This window comes from Choristoneura fumiferana, chromosome 18 (genome assembly GCF_025370935.1).
Source record: "Choristoneura fumiferana chromosome 18, NRCan_CFum_1, whole genome shotgun sequence".
Classification (NCBI taxonomy): Eukaryota; Metazoa; Arthropoda; class Insecta; order Lepidoptera; family Tortricidae; genus Choristoneura; species Choristoneura fumiferana.
In genome coordinates, this window is record NC_133489.1 from 18,206,725 (window position 1) to 18,225,138 (window position 18,414).

The window sequence follows — 18,414 nt, forward strand, 5'->3', positions numbered from 1 at the left end:
GGTTTCGAGCAATATAGTCACAACATCTATAAACATAACACGTAGAACTATACCTAGTGCCATCCACGAAGACGCGTGATTTTGTCAAAATTAGCCATTAATGACATTGTAATAAGAATCACGGCACGCGTCATCGTGAATGACTCTACCTATAATCATATGTATAAAGGAGCTGCCACACCGCTGCTTAAAAAACGGTGACGGTACGGAATCGCAGTGACGCATCGTATGCGCACCGTTTTTATCGCATGCCCTCCACACCGCTTCTTAAAATACGCAGACGGTGCGGAATCGCAGTGACATGCCGTAAACGTTAGTACTTTACCGCATACTCTCTACCAAAAATCGTGACGTTTACGGCACGTCACTGCGATTCCGCACCGTCTGCGTATTTTAAGCAGCGATGTGGCCGCGCCTTTATAGAGTAAGACCTAAAACGTACAACTCGTGCTTTCATTTGAATTTCAAGAACGCTGCCGTCATGCCGGCAGATGAAGTTTCAAAGCTAACTGAAGAAGTATCGTTCGTTTAAAACATTCCAGTCCTCGCACGCACCGCTCGAAGTCAGGGCATTTAAGAATTCATGCAAGCGAGCAGGTTCGATACACGCCCCATTAAACCCTGAGGCAAACTGGGAAAACCGGTTCCATATTGACAGCTAAATATTTTGGTAAATAAACTGGCGTGTCGCCGGGCGTTTTACTGCGAAATGTGGGTGGCTAAATACAGCTTCCATATCATGAGCTTTATGAAGACGTGTTACTATGTACAAGCAAATAAACATATTGCTCGTTACGTATGACCCAATTTTATACAAGATGTCTTGTTTACTTTTGTAGATTACTTATCTCATGCTCTGTCGTTATTTCGGCAAACTGCCATTGAAATCGAGCAAGGTCTCAATGAGGTCAGTGAGAGTGACGCATAAAGTCGAGATCATCGCCACATTTTCATTTACAATGTCAAAGTCATGATCGTTTAGTGTTGCTAAGCGGTCAATAAAACTTGCCGCGAAATCACAGCGGGGCAAAACACCATCTAAATTGATTAAGTGGCCCTTGATAAGTCCATAAATTGATGCGCCGTCAAAATCTGCTAGACAGCTGGTTGTTTCACCGTGGAAATATTAAAAACAATACTTACATTAAAAAGACGCCGCCGATACACCGGAATCATTCCACAGTGTTAAACCGTTGCAGTAGTCCTATCACAGTACCGCTTGGTTGCTTATCTCACGTTACACACCCGTATCCTGAAACAATAGAAACAGTGCTCATAATTTTGTAACAAAGTTGAAAAACGCATCTTAATATTTTCCCGAGAACATCATATCACATCACGCAATGGAGTTGACCGAGCGAGTACTTACTGTAGGCACAGTTGAACTAGGTATCAAACTGTTTGGAAATTATTTTAAAGTATCTTATATAAAAATAATCGATTTAGTTTACATTGCATCTCAAAACTTATTTGCAGTATAAGAACTGCGTTACGAGACTTGCCTCTTTTTAAGTAATAGCTCCGGTGGTCAAATGTTGTCTTGATCATCAGTTCCACTTCATCAAATGATGATTTTCAAGAGCTTATGCACAAGTTACTATACTACTAAAGATATCCAAACTACTATAGGTGTCCCTTCCCTACAATATTTGAAGAGTTCCCTCGATTTCCCTAGGATCTAATTGAAGGCATTCCGACAACCGAAAAAAAATTTTTTCATATTCGTTCATAGATGACCGAGTTCTGAGGTAACAAAAAAAAATACAACTGAATTGATAACCTCCATTTTACCCGACTGCGACGATGGAGGGTTATGATGTATTTGCCTCGTATGTATGTATGTCTATTCCTATGTCCTCTCGTAACTATTCAACGGATGAACCAATTTTGATAAGTGATACGTCATTGGATTTGTCTTGATGACGCGAGTGACACTACTGGGTCCATTAAATTCTTGAAAAATCAAAATGGCGGATTTTTGGCGCCAAATTGTGAGCTTTCAAAAAAGTTTTTTTATTCAAACCTATCAAGTAGGGTATCAAATGAAAGCTAATAATTAGCCCATTCTAAATATATTTTAATCTACCATTATCACAAAAATATCAAAAAAGTGTAAAATAAATTTAAAAAATAAAAAAACGATAATTTATTGTTTTCGAAGTCGGTTAAAAATACTAGGCTGTTAGCTACAACTTCGTCTGCGTCCTGCTCCCATCGGGTCCAAAAGTATCCTCACTTTCAAGCTGGAACCAAACAAACATTTTACCAAATGTAATGGGAAGTGTTGATTTCGAATAAAACATTTTTACGATAAGCATAACGGTAAACCCAAAATAACTAAGTGCAAGTGCATAAAGCGCATTTAATCTTATGCCGAAAATGTTGAAACAGTTTCAAACTGCCTGAATTAATGATTTCGACATCTTAAAAGCGATGAAACAATCTTAAGATTTAACGATGAAATTGCATTAAGCTTATTTTATAAAATGCATTAGCAGCATGAAAATTATTTTACAACGTGTTGAAAAACCTAACTTAAAGCTCAGCTCATATAAAACACACGGGTGTTAGTTTAGAAATAAGGAAGTGCACAAATTGTGCACGCATTGAACAAATATAATTAAATTAAATATTTTTTCATAATACATACTTAAGTATAATAAGTTTCGTTAAGGTTAAGTGCATAAAGCCGTGTATACATATTTTTGTAACTTTGGCCGTGTCCATATCATTGCACTAGACTGTACCGGGATTCTTTACGAAACTTATTATACTTAAGTGAATAATCCAAGCTGTAAATCTCCGATGAATAATAACAATGAACGATCATTATTCTGACAACAACTTACCGTCAAAACCAAGCGTGTTTTCACAAAACTAATTAAATAAAATAGATTAACAGTTCAACCAGTCATGCTCTAATAGACGATAAAACGTCAAGAGCCGCTGATAACTTGGAACTGTTTCGAAGTTCGTTTAAAAATATCATCTAAGAAAGACTTGTGGAAATCGAAATGGTCATGTCTAACACAAACTAGGTTATATCGTTGAAGTGGAACGTTACTAAATATATCTAACCTTTAGAAACAATACTGAGAGACAAAGCTTATCTGAGGCAATAAGGTCAAGATACAAACTATACTGCTTTCGTGTTATTTGAAGAAACTTTGGCTGCTGCTAATAGTGCTTAAGTACCCAGAGTTGTACTAGCAACCCAATGGGCCCGCTTTTCTAACTGCTTATAGTATCTGTATAAATAAAAATGAATCTTAAAATGTGTTGCTAAGCGCAAAACTCGGGAACGGCTGGACCGATTTCGCTAATTATTTTTTAGTTGTGTTCGTTATTGTCAGGAGAAGGTTTTTATGGAAGAAAATTTAGAAAAATTCCAACGGGCGCGAAGCCGCGGGCAACAGCTAGTATTAGTATAATATCGTCAATGGTTAACTATCATTTGACAAACAAAAACAAAAATAGTAATTTAACAAATAACGTTTCGCAAACTATTCATTTTACAATCACTTCATATCACAAACTGATCATTTGATAGACATACTTTTAACAAACTTGTCACTATACAAACACATCATAATGATTAATCATCATTTAAAAAGTATCCATTACCCACACAACTAATTTTTCAAACTAGTTATTTTACAAAACATCAATTTATAAATGATTAATTAACAAAACATTTACATAACATGTTTAAATTGGTACTTTGGTTCTCGTGGCTTGTTCTCGTTTCGCATTTCTTAAGGTCGTAGTTCTAACCTAACCAGTAACCAACTACATCTAGTTTTTCTATGGGTCGCAGTTCTAACCTAACCTACTGTACTGGCAGAAGTTAATTTTACTTAGGGTCTCAGTTCTAACCCACCTACTTGTATTTCTTGACCAAGTTAACCTGAGCCAGACGCACCTCTAACTATTCTTAATAAAGTGTTTGCCAAATAATGCATTTTATTAAACGTTTTTTTTGTTAAACGCTGATTTGACAAACGTGGTTTTGCCAAATGACGAAAATAATAAATGAATAGTTTGCCAAGTAATGATTTGTTATATGATGGTTTGTCAAATAAAGAGATTGTGAAATGAATGATCAATTCGTGAAATGTATTTTTACAAAACATTTAATTTGTGAAACAAAAGTTTGCGAAACGTTGTTTGTTAAATGAATATTTAATTTTGTTAAAACGTTTGTCGCCAAATGATTGGATACCATCGTAAATACGTTGAAAACAACAAAGATTTCAAAAAGTAGGAATGAGTAAGTTAATAAAGTACCCTCTTCGTTATGAAGTCGAATATTTCTAAGCCGAAAATTTGGAATAAAAGAATAACAAGGAAACTTTAGGATTGATACGGGCACGGGAGCGGTAAATATACTTATACTCTACTTATAAGGGAATTTGTAAGCTGAAAATTGTTTATCATGCGGAAAAAATGAAGAAGAAGGAAGGGAAATATTTTTAAACGTATTTTACTAGCAGATAATTACGTTAAATTTACATACATACGTATCCTATACAAGGTGTTATTAATTAAATAACTGAAAACCAGAAAGTAGTTCGCTCAGAATCGAGAGTAGAATCGATTACACTATGTTTTAAATTAGGTTGTGTTTTTGTTTCTAAATCCCTTTTTTATTGTGCCCAGTCTAAAAGTTGCGACTGCATCAGGCGCCAATTAGATACCTATTTTAGCGAGGTTGCATACTATTTCGACAATTTAATACTGGCGGCCGGTTTGCTATCAATATGTGATTTTCTTGTAAAAACGTCAAAGCGCAACTGACAAATACAAATCATGAGTGTAGACATAGAAATGAAGTAGAATTACTGACTTAGCAAAAACACTAATATCTTTTAAAATAATGAAGGTATTCAAAAATAAATGCAATCATTTAACGAAAAGATTTTTTTTTGGGTGTCCGAGGTTTTCAGTTAAGTATTTAATTAACACCTTGTTTAAACAATACAAACGGATGCCGTCAGCATTAAAATGGAATAAAATACTGAAAACCATGTCGATAGCTCAAACCTTGTTTTGAGTTTTGAGGCAGACTTTGCCGGTACTTAAACGCTAAGCGACGGCGATAGCAAAAATTGCTTACAATCTAAAACCGATTCCCAGTTTTACTCGAATCAGCGAACAGCAAAATTGAATTCCTAGCTTTATATCTTGCTCTCACTTTTCGCGGTAATGAAATTGTGGTGATATTATTGGATCATTGTTACTGTACAAAATCTGAGACAATACAATAAGATATCATTGTTCAGATTCCCGTGTTACTATTTTTGTGTAAAAAAATGTCCTAGGACCTTTTTATTCAAATCTGGACATAAATCACTCCCGTGATAGCTAATGTCAGTAACATTGCTACTTTACAATATGTTAATATGAACCCCCTAAACGTGTCATGAATATGAAATTGTTTTACGCTGATCGACGATGGTGATTGGACAGGTTAACAAAGACTATAAATAAAATATAGACTGACATCAACTCAAATAACTTTTTCATTTATTATTAGATGATCATTGAAAGTAATAACATTGTCTTCGTGAGTTACAAGCAAAGTCGAAGAAATGGATCAAAATTTCACTGGCAAGTTTGCGAAGTTACAAAATTAAAAGTTACTAAAAAATAACATTATCGTAATCATTGAACAGATAACAATTAGGAATATTGCCAGATATAGATTGAGCAGATCAGATAGTCAAAATTAAAGACACGTGGGCAATAATATATTCATCCGTATTTTTAGACGAATTATAAACGCCATTTATTTAAACGTTAGTTATAGTAATGAAAAGTTATTGGTGCGAGATATGGCATTCCTATATTAAATCTCAATGACAAATGCTCATCTCATGAGGCTGGACTCGAGCAGTCTTTTTTACGATGATTTTCTCGCATCGACATTTCAATTCAACTTTCTAATTACATCTCACTTCTGATTTTCGCTAATCTATGATGCACACCATAATCTATTTGCGCAGGAGCACACGGGGCTTCCGTTGACATCGTACCGTACCTACAGTAGGGTCCCTAGAATCGCCGCCGGTTGACAAGTACAAGTACTTCAAACTAATAATAGTTTGACAGGTAGTAGCAGAATAATCAAGGCGTGTCTAAAACTTTCTAAAATCCTGGCTGAGTTGTATTTGGTGCTTGCTTTGCAACTTGAAGTAAGCCCGGTAGTAGAAGGCTTATCTTAATTGCCAGTAGCCCGTCTGCAACATTTCCGTCTAACTGGCAAGAGTGGCAAGTCTGAGTCAAGAATAATTCCCGTGAAGTGAAAGAGGAAAGCGTAATGTCAGTTGTCGTATCCAACCACTAAATACATACCTTTGAAAAGAGAGTATCATGAATTAAACGCTTGAAAAGTTTTAAACAAGTAAAAGTACGATCCGTGTTAAATTGACCGGAACGCTGAAATTTAGGTAGGTAAGTGAAAAAACTTTTGGTAACTAGATATCCCTATCCCTTGTTTTATCAATCTCACCATTCTTTTTTTCTATTTTTTTTCTTAAGTGCATATGTGTGATTATGCCAGCCTTATTGGAAGACTCGATAGCCACATTCATCAAACACTTCTCCTGCGATGTCAAGATTCTCTGGCTGCAAAGAACTACTTGATGAACCTGCACATCCGTACTGCATCTTCCGATACCGGACAACTCAAAATAATAATTCACTGTTCCAATCGAACAGGTCCAAATCACTCTAATATCTCTCACGGCTATCCTTAGTCAATAAAAATATTTTGATTTTGTATTATTGCCACAACTTTAATTAATTCTAAGATACCAATTTATTGTTTTGAAAACTCTCTCTGTCTTAAAAATGCTGCGCCCTTCCGGGTTTCATAATGTTAGTGCTATATTGTACTTTTGACATGTGAATTGCATTTAATAAATAAATAAATAAACTCCACCAAAAAATGTCCTCAATCCTATTACAATCCGTGCATATTGGTAATTGAACAACTTTTATCATATTTATTCAATGGAACATGACCTGACCGCACTCGATCACCATTCTTTACTTCGAAAATGGTAACTGACAGACAACGTAACAGACATTAAATTTGTTCAACCTATTAGACTATGATCATTGTTCATTTGTAGCCAACGCAGCTCCCATTTCCTGAAGTTAACGAACTCAAGTAGGTATATGTTTTGATCGAACGAGTCATGCCATTTTTCAGTGATCGGAGCCAATTGACGTATACTACTTAGTGGCCACTGGCCAGGCGAATTGCGATGAATAAGGAAGGTTGTTCTCGAATTTAGACAATGGATAAAAAAATTGAACCGCCGAAAAACTGAAAAGCAAAAAATAATACCTTTTTTGTTTGACCTTAACCTAGGTACCAGTTTGAAGTCGGTGCCTCAGCGCGAGCCAGGAGGAGTTGACCTATAGTCGTCTACCTGATGGGCTTCTATCACTCCTCCTGGGTCGTGCTGAGGCACCGACTTCAAACTGGTACCTAGATTAAGGTCAAACAAAAAAGGTATTATTTTTTGCTTTTCAGTTTTTCGCTGGTTCAATTTTTTTGTTAAAAAGTTTTTATTTTATACTTTTTTCCCACCCTTGGGGTGCTTTTTCCCAAATGTATATAATACCAACTTCAAGGTATACCCTATCTAATAAAAAAAGAATTATGAAAATCAGACTACTCTGTAAAAAGTTATGCCTGGTCATACAGTACAATCAGCTACTGAACAATCAATCATCCCCTGTTTTCCTGCCCTTAGGGTAGGAATATTTTTTCCAAATTTAAATGGGACCTCTCTCGGGGTATACGCTTTCCAATAAAAAATGAAACATCAAAATCGGACTACTCTGTAAAAAGTTATGCGTGGTCATACATTAAAAAAATAAATGAAAAATATTGGCGTCAACTTGAGAACCTCCTCCGTTTTTTTCGTCGGTTAAAAATAGCCGGTTTGCTCTCTCAAAAACCAATATTGTCTGCATCAGCACCCGCATAGTACGACGAAATATCGACCAAACAGAAGATCGCCAACTAGGTCGAGTGTTGACGAGAATGGAAATTTAGTAACTGACACGAATTGTGAGCAGCATTCCATGATGAACAACGTATTGGGCTTGTTACTTGGGCTGTCGCGTGACGGCCGACACATGTAACAGTTGCGGCCCCATTTTGTTCCATTCCGCCCATGACAAATCGAATACGCGCAATACTAAATCTCCAACGTCCTTGGTCTTGGTCAACTGAGAACATCTTTTGTTTATTAAGCGTGTACTTAAGAGGCTAGGCCATATTCTTTGATATCTCGCGTTGCACTGACACGGGGCGACCATCTCGACTTATCTCGATCTCGACCCAATGGAATGTAGAAAAATATATGGATGGAGTCACTTATAAATTACCGCGAATTTTCACAGCTATTTTTGGAGGGAAGCGGCAATCTTCTCGTAGGTACCATCAGCCAAATATGTGGTCTACCAACTGCCACCCTAAAGTTGATAATCGTTTGCATGTCGCAAAACAAAAATGCCAGACGTGTCTGTCAACTTGAAAGTTCGACTTTAGCGACATATTAATTTGATAGGAACTTGTTTAAAAATTGTTAGACCACTTTTTTGGCTAATGGTACAGTCACCAGCATTAATATCTGCCACAGCGGAGCGTGCAAAAATATCTGACACGTCCTACTGGGCCTAGAAATAAGAGGTTGTGTCAGATATTGGTGCTGGTGACTGTACATACACGCAACTGTCACTTGTGCAGAAAACCCCTCCACAGTAACGGTCGGTGCTACACTTCTAAGAAAGAAAGAAAGAAAATACGTTTAGAAATAATTAAATGCATGATTTAACCAGTGGTACGGTACCAGATATCGTTGACTCCTAGATAGTATTCCAATATACAGTTGCTGTGACTAAAATTTCAACATTTACTATGATCAGGTAAAGGGTCAAGCAAAAAGCGAACTTTTCTAACATGCTGATATGGCAGGTACAGTCGAATTTGTAAGAACACCTGTAGAAGTAGAAAGTTCTGAGCAAAAATTCAAACGAAAATATCTAAACTCGCTTCTACGCCGTTAACAATAGTCTTTTTCACATATTTATTGATGAAATTTTTGCTCAGAAGTATATAATCCTACTAATATTATAAATGTGAAAGTTTGTGAGTGAGTGAGTATGTTTGTTACTTTTTCACGCTTAAACGGCTGGACGGATTTGGATGAAATTTGGCGGAAAGTAAGTTTATAACCTGGATACTTTTAATCCCGATATTCCCACGGGATAGGGATAAAATCTTGAAATAACAACCGCTAGGCTTAGAGTCATGAAATTTGGTATGTAGGTAGTTGGACGTCTGGAATAAAACATATGTGACTTTTTGAGCCGATATTCCCACGGGATACCTAGGGATAAAATCTTGAAATAACAACCGCTGGGCTTTGAGTAGGGCTTCCATCCCGGGAATCGAGACTCGGTTTTCCGAGAGTCTCGAACTATTTTCGGTCCCGAGACTCTGCAGTTCCAGTCTCGGTGATTTTCGAGACTTCGAGACTTATTTTATTCAGTCCAGCAAGACCGGACTTTTGATTGTTTACAGTCAATTATAATGCATATACGATAAGTAAAATCAAATGAACTTTCAAAAGTACCTCAAAAAATCCACTATACGTTAAATACTTGAATTAACTAGGTAAACTGTGGTTATACTGTGATGATTATGTTGTTCACTACATGTTAATATTTATTAACGACGATGCATGGAAGAAATTGTAGAAAAATTTATGTACCCCAAGCGGATTCATTGCATTGCAGTCACTTACTAAGCCATAAAAACAGATAGAAGATTATGCGATCTGAACTCTTAGTAAAGAGGAGATAAGGAACAATTGTTGTTACACTCATAAGGCCATACTGCTTGGAAAATGTCATGGTTTTGGACATATGCTAAATTTTCTAACTTTTTGAAAAATTTTACTTAAGTTTTTCAGAAACATGTTCATATGATATGTATCGAAAAGTGTAATTAAACGAAATTGCATTTTTGGACATGCATTCTTTTGAATTAGAATGGTAGTGTTCTGATAATTTAATAAAGAACATAAACTTCATTAAAAAAAATTTTTTTTTTCGTAATATTTGAAGTCACCCGCTCTTCTCCCACTAAGTACTTCTTTATCTGCAACTACGACGACTATGACTTCACTTCAGATTCGGACCACCAAAAAGGATTTGTCGTTAAGTCTCGAAAGTCTCGAAATTTCGAGACTCCCGGGACTGAAGACAAAGTCTCGTCTCAGTCCCGAGACTCAAAAATATTTCCGAGACTGGACGCCCTAGCTTTGAGCCATGAAATTTAGTATGTAGGTAGCTGGACCTCTGGAATAACACATAGGCTACTTTTTATTCCGATATTCCCACGGGATAGGGATAAAATCTCGAAATAACAACCACTGGGCTTAGAGTCATGAAATTTGGTACGTAGGTAACTGGACATCTGGAATAACACTTAAATGACTTTTTGACCCGATATTCCTACGGGATAACTAGGGATAAAATCTCCAAATAATAACCACTGGGTTTAGAGCCATGAAATTTGGTATGTAGGTAGCTGGACCTCTGGAATAACACATAGGCTACTATTTATTCCGATATTCCCACGGGATAGGGATAAAATCTCGAAATAATAACCGCTGGGCTTAGAGTCATGAAATTTGGTATGTAGGTAACTGGACATCTGGAATAACACTTAAGTGACTTTTTGACCGGATATTCCCACGGGATAACTAGGGATAAAATCTCGAAATAACAACCACTGGGCTTAGAGCCATGAAATTTGGTATGTAGGTAGCTGGACCTCTGGAATAACACATAGGCTACTTTTTATTCCGATATTCCCACGGGATAGGGATAAAATCTCGAAATAACATCCGCTGGGCTTAGAGGCATGAAATTTGGTATGTAGGTAGCCGGACGTCTGGAATAACACATACGCTACTTTTTATCCCGATATTTCCACGGGATAGTTTTGTAACTAAGGTACCCCATACATCCGTGTATTATTGTTATTGTTATTTTGTATTTTTTTCTTTAATTGTATACTTACTGTAGTTTTTAAGTATTTTATTTGTACTTATTTTATTTTGAAAAAATGACTTTCTGCCAAGCTCCTTGCGGCGCATCGTTCTTGGCAATGATGGTCTTTCCGAAAGTGCTGGTATTTAAAAAAATGACGTGTAAAAGTGCCCATTGCGGCCTATTTACTGAATAAATGATATGAATTTGAATTTGGATAGGGAAATTTTTTGAAATTTTAGCACTGGGTTTAGAGTCTTTAATTTTGTACAGTTATTCGCAACACAACCTCTATGAAGAACACGATATAAATTTTGGAAATTTCCAGGGGAATTTTGTAAAATCCCGAAAATTTCAATTGCAACTACCAGACCGAATAGTTTACGCGTGCGAAGCCGCGGGTAAAAGCTAGTAGTATATATAGTATTGAATGTGGTAAGTACAACTTTAGTTTTTGAAGCTCAGTTAATGCTGGATTGCTGGACAATATAATGCATTAACTCATTTGTTGAAATTAGTCTGACTGACTACCTATTTCTCTAAAGACTAGGTTAGGCCCTTGTATGCAGTGGACAAAGAGCAGTGAAAGTATCGGAGAGAGGCTGTTGCTCAGCAGTGGGCCAGTATAGGCTTACAATAATAATATTATTACGTCAGAGCAGAGGCAGCGGCAGATAGAGATTTGTGGAGAGGTTTGAGGGGATGTGCCAGGCTAATACATTTTTAAAGGAAGATTTATCATTTTTTTACATGTCACTTGATTTTGGGGGTCATAGAAAGACCCCTTCCCGCCGATTGTGTAGCTTCAGTCTAAATCTAATGTTGCTTAATGAGAATGTTGATAAGGCATCATTAACCTCAGAATATGTTATTTCATGTTGTCATATCAGAGATAATGTTGGAGGTTTATTTACATGAGTTGATAAGAATCAGGTGTCCAGATATGAAAACACTTATTAACACCACATAAAGAACAGATTTTGACCAGCCGAGCCCCTATACTTAGCAATGTTACAATTCTAGATAAATGTCACTTTTTTTTGTCATCATCATCATATCAGCCCTTGGACGTCCACTGTTGGACATATGCCTCCCCCATAGACCTCCAGTTGCCTCGGTTGGAAGCGGCTTGCATCCACTGTGAACCCGCGAACTCCGCGCGTGAGTGAACTTTTTTTTGTATGCATAAGAAATTAAACTACATAATTATGTGAATTAGAAGCACTAGTAATTTTTGTGGTACAGAAGCCAAGTTTAAATTTAAATCTTAAAGGAGTAGGTAGGAATAACTATAATATTTGTAAATTCCTATAAATCAGCAATTCTTTTTGTGGCAATTAAATCCTGTTAGAAAGCTTATTTCAAAATACCACGCCCAGGGCTTATCACGCTAACACACACGAGTAATATAATATTTACCTCGACGTTTCGGCAACATTACAGTGGCCGTAGTCACGAGTAGACCCTGAAATGTTGCCGAAACGTCGAGGTAAATATTACTCGTGTGTGTTAGCGTGATAAGTCCTGTGCGTTGTATTTTGACTATGAGTGAAAATCACGAAAGTTTAAAACGTTAAACTGAATATTTGTTGGAGCCCTAAAATCCAAAAACTACAAACTTATTGGGAATTATTTATCTGCACCTTGATTGACGTGATTTTTGGCATAGAGATAGTTAATGGGCCAGAGAGTGACATAGGCTACTTTTTATCCCGGAAAAATGCAGTTCCCGAGGAAACAGCGCGCGATAACGTAATAGGGATGTTGACACCATTAAAAAATAATTCGAAGACACAACTCCAGTAAAAAAACGCTTTATTTTAGCCCTGAAAACCAGATTAATTTTCGATTTAATGCAAAATTAAATTTTTTGTTGCTTTAAAACAAATAAATAGTAAGTTGATTGAATTGAGTTGGCGAACAAGTGACGTCATAAGTTGCTATTTCCTTTCAAACTCTATGGGAGAATTGTGTTTTGACAGCTTATAAAAAGTACGTCAGTTGATTGGTGGAGTCAACATCCCTATTCCACGTGCACGAAGTCGCGGGCAAAAGCTAGTATTTATCATAATTATGGTCAATATTTTTGTCGACCTCTGCTGCAACTTCGTAGACTCCAGGGGCTTCAACAAGCACATTTAGAGAATGGCTGCAATACATTGTGGATTTTTTTTCTTCTTTTTGTTGAGGCTTTGAAGTTTGAACACTCCAGGTGATCATGTCAGCCTCATGGGTGCTCGCTCATTTTCCCTACGCAAGGGACATATTAATTTATTTAATTAATTTAATTTATTTTCTGTAATTTGACATTTTAGAACTATGACATCCAATTTATTTTATTGTTTTGATAAAATTCAATCGCAATTAATTAAACTACTAACATTATCATTATAAGACTGTAACTAACACGAAGTATATGGGACTAGAGCCTGAAATAAACGTTAAATTATTATTATTATTAAAAAATTGGTAAATGCAAATGGCTTTGTCAGATGTTGGCTCTGATAGCCAACAATGGACCTGGTCATTGTGCATGGGGCCCAAACCCCCAAGAACCCTTCTCCTCAAGTCTGAGTTCCGAGCACATTCCAACAACAAATGGGAAGCTATACATTGTGGATGTATTTCTTTTTTTGATTATTATTGTATTCTTTTTTTGCTTACTAATAAAGCTTGAAACGCACTGACAGCGGTGGCGGAGCAGCGCGGAGGCAGTACCAGTTCTATAATTCGAGCTAATATGAAAGGGACCCTTTCAATACCGCACATTCAATAAGCGTGGCACAGGTATTCTATGTGGACTTTTATTCATCAATTTTGATTGTTCATTATCCAGAAGTACAGACAAGGTCAAAGACATCTCGCACTTTAGCACCTTGTTGCTGTCACTTCATGTTTGGGTCTTTGTATAAAATTGTACAGCATAAGTACAGTAGTGATGTGACTCGATTCGGATTTTGTGACTCAAGTAATTTTGGTAAAACTCAAGTTGTTCTAGAGTTTTCGAGTCACTCAAGTAAACTACTTACACTCCTTACAACACGAGTAAGAATTTATCACTTGAGCCGAGTTTAAATTAAGAATTTTTAAATACCTTTATTAAATTAGTAATATTTGGTAATATGAAATAAAATACTACATATTATTTACCTTATTTATGTTATTAATCAACAAAGAAAAACAAAATGAAAATGACTTCTTACAACTAATTGAGCGCGTCGAGTTGACACAGTACTAACTCGATGGAAAACGTACTTGAGTAATTTTTTTTTCACTCAAATATGAGCTTGAGTAAAAAACAGCTAGAGTTGCATCACTAGCATAGTGACCAGGTATTGTAAAGATATCTTTGACCTCGCCTACCAAGAGGCCAACCAGGCAGTAGCCAACTAGATCAGAACAAAAATCTACTGTTTACTAATTAGATTTTCTGATCTACCAATAACATAATTATTGTTTTTCTGCCATTGATTCTGCCGTATTTGATTGTGTCACAATCAACTATAATAATAGAGATAATTGACAAGTAGATTATGATCACTTGGCCACTCCTGCTCTAGTTTATTGAACATACCAAACAGTAAGGATATGTACATGCAAATTAAAATAAATAACGAAAATAAAAGAAGATTTCAATCAATGTGAAGTCAAAAATATGGTGGAGCTCAAAAAGTTACTGACTGAAAAAATCTGTTGTGACAAGGAAATTATTCTTAGTATAGGAAATTAAATTTCTCAGATATAAAAAAAATTGTCCATACTATTGTTATTATAGGTGTTAAAGTATAAGTCCATCTTTCTGATCTCCACCCAAATTACTATTTCCTTCTACCATTTTAGTGTGAATTTACTTTTAATAAGCCATGATGGCCTAGTGGTTTGACCTGCCTCTCAAGCAGAGGATTGTGAATTCAAACCCCGGCTTGACCTTGAAGTTTTTCAAAATTCATGTGCGGAATTACACTTTAAATTTACCACAAGCTTTACAGAGAAGGAAAACATCATGAGGAAACCTGCACAAACCTGCGAAACAATTCAATGGTGCATGTGAAGTTCCCAATCCACACTGGGCCTGCGTGGGAACCACAGCCCAAGCCCTCTCATTCTGAGAGGAGGCCTGTACCCAGCAGTAGGACGCATATAGGCTAGGATGGAAGTTTGGAGTTGGTTTACTTTTAGTTTTTTTGTTAATTTCCATTATGTTTTGTATTAAACTACATACTTACAATAACCTATATTGGTACTGTAATATGATAAATCCTACAAGCTTCAAGAACTAGAATGCGGGTATAAATGTATGAAAGAAGTGTAGATTTTATTTGAGGAGTTTGAAAAGCAAGTCGTACCTATATCAAAAAAGCAGCAAAAGGAAGCTGTATTTCAAGTTCGGTAATCATTTCGTTACCCAAGATTCTACTTCAACTATTATTTGCATAACAACCGGCAGATGCAATTTTGCTTCACTTAGCATGCACAATAGCAGTTTATTAGCAAATTACTAGTGATTTACTTATTATCTTGGCGGCGTAGTCACGTAAACGCCGAAGGTAACACTAACAGAAATTACAACGTTATAAAAAATGAGAATGACTGAAATTATTGTATCGTGACGTGAATCACCACCGAAGCGGCAACATCATTCGAAAACTTGCAAGTTTAAGCGTAGAGCCACAAAGTTATCAAAAGTCAGATTACCTAAATGTTATAAGCGTAAATCATCAAAAATGATACAAATCACTCCAATAATAATTGATTTATAAGGTAAACGTTGCGCTATTTAGAAAAAGGCGGAGTCGTCAGTCGGTAGCTTGGGCGATGGCGGTCAAATAACGGCCGATGACAGCCACTCCACGCAATGTATGGCGGCTGCTCTTTCTTATAAGTTTTGCATCAAAAAATACTTAAAATCTACAAACAAATAGCGGAAATTGAAGAGAAACTTACCTCATAACAGCGGTAGTAGGCAATAATTTTCCACGAGCAAAAAGCACCATTCACTCACAACACAAAACACTCCACATTCACGCACGAATCCGCACGATTGACAATTTGACAATTTGACAACCTTGTTTGGAATAGAATAGAACACTAGCGCCACGTGTCGTGAAATTCGATGGAAATTCGTTATGCGCAATGCCCTGAAGTTACTATGAGCAATGATGACAACATCAAACAAAAGTTACTGAAAACCATAGACAATGGTCTCAAATGTTACCAATACAATAAATTTTAAATGAATTAGCTGCGTTCACGTGAAAATTTCAAAATTTCCGCTCCATAATCACATGAAAACAAGAAAAAAGTCCAGACTGACTCATCCAGGGCCAACTCAAACTTATGGCTAGAAAAAAGATAAAAAACACGAAATCAGGAAATAGATTTTTGGGAATCCACGAATTCACTTTCTAGTTTTATTATTTAAGTGAACAAAGAATTTATAACAGATTTTTGGAAATTCGCTTGCTAATGGGGGTTAAATAATATGAAACTTACTTATTATAAAAGCAGGAATGAATATAAAACCGGTTGAAAATTACAAAATATAAACATGCGGGTATATTTGGAATATTTTTTTTCAGACACATTTTACTTTTTTGCGTAGTTAATTTACTTAAAGGAGTTCTAATGCCTTAGTATAGATATAAATGAAGCACATTTAAAACAGTAATTCTTGTTTATTTATTTATTTATTTCAGGTATCTTGGTGGAAACGTCTCTAGATTTTTATTTTAGTATGTATTCAGTTAACAGCCGAATCGTAGGCTCAAACCCGGGCTCGCACCTATGACTTTTTCGAGATTCATGTGCAAAATTACACTTGAAATTCACCACGAGCTTAGCGGTGAAGAAAAACATCGTGAGGAAATTGAGGCAATTCGATGGGATGTGTGTGAAGTTGCCAATCCGCACTGGCCCCCGTGGGAACTATGGCCCAAGCCCTCTCATTCTGAAAGGAGGCTTGTGCTCAACAGTGGGACGTATATAAGCTGGGGCGATGAAGTGTTCAGTTTACATTTCACTTTTAATTTTATTTCACTAAGCATCTTTTCTGAAAAAAAAAGATCTAACAAAAACAGGCTTCACGGGAAGGTCGCTTTCTTAAGTATATGAAAATTCTTAGTTTGACCTGTATATTTGTAAGGGTTTGTCCGCAATTATCTCGCGTTTGGGTAAACCGATTTTGATGCGGTTTTCAGAAAAGTATTTGTTTCATTTTACAAGAAGCTTGGTAATCACAAACATCGTTTCACAAACTATTAATTTCACAACCACTTCATATCACAAACTGCGTATATCAAAAATGATCATTTGATAAATATACTTTTAACAGACTTGTCACTTTACAAACACATCATATGATAAATCATCATTTAAAAAAGTCCATTACCCAAACATCTCATTTTTCAAACTAGTAATTTCACAAAACATCAATTAGTAAATGATTATTTGACAAACAAGTTACATAACATTTAAATCGTTAGGATTAAGTTCTCGTGGCTCGTTTTTGTTTCGCATTTCTTAAAGTCGGTACTGACAGTAGTTATTTTTTCCATGGGTCGCAGTTCTAACCTAACCTAACCTACTGTACTGGCAGCAGTTCGTTTTTCTTTGAGTCGCAGTTCTAACCTACTCGTAACCTAACCAACTTTACTGGAAGGAGTTCGTTTTTTTAGGGTCTCAGTTCTAACTTAACCTATTTCTTAACCAAGTTAACCTGAGCTACAGGCACATCTAAAATTATCCTTGTGTTTATCAAATGATACATTTTATGAAACGTTTTTTTTTGCCAAACGTTGATTTGACAAACGTGGTTTTGCCAAATGACGAAAATAATAAATGAATAGTTTGCCAAATAATCATTTGTTATATCAGGCATCCGTCACTCGTCGACTTGAGATTAATCTAAGCAGTGAGGGCTGCCGCGCGCCTGCAAGCACACGCGTGATGCGACACTTGCTTTGAATGTTTCGATCCTTACCTATTTGTGTTATTTCTTGCGAGATCAGTACAGATCTATTGAATAATTATGATTGGTTTTTTGGAGTCTTTTTGTATTTATATTTCAACTCCAAATTTGTTACTTGTACGGGTATCTATTGAATAATGTTTTTCCATCGTGTTTTGTCGAATAAGTTCGTATTTTTCTTGCTTTCTCAATTAGCTTCAGTAAACTTCAGTAAGCGAGTTGTGACAAAATACGATGGAAAAACATTATTCACTACCTCTGTAGGAACACTGCACTGCACCGTTTGTAACAACAGCGAATCGTAATACTAATAACTGTTGCGTGGACGAATGTCGAAATAAACAAAAGAAAAAACTATACTCCATTTA

At 36.1% G+C, this 18,414-nt stretch overlaps 1 protein-coding gene across 1 annotated transcript in view; it reads right to left on the reverse strand.

Annotated features, from left to right (window-relative positions):
* The window catches only part of Arf6 (ADP-ribosylation factor 6), a 44,577-nt gene extending 28,374 nt beyond the window's left edge, over nt 1–16,203 (reverse strand). The window contains exons 1-2 of the mRNA XM_074100973.1: nt 16,024–16,203; nt 1,144–1,252 (exon numbers count right to left, since the gene is read on the reverse strand). The gene's annotated coding sequence lies outside the window, so the exon portion shown is untranslated. The remainder of the gene's footprint in view (nt 1–1,143; nt 1,253–16,023) is intronic.
* Between the last annotated feature and the right edge of the window lie 2,211 nt (nt 16,204–18,414).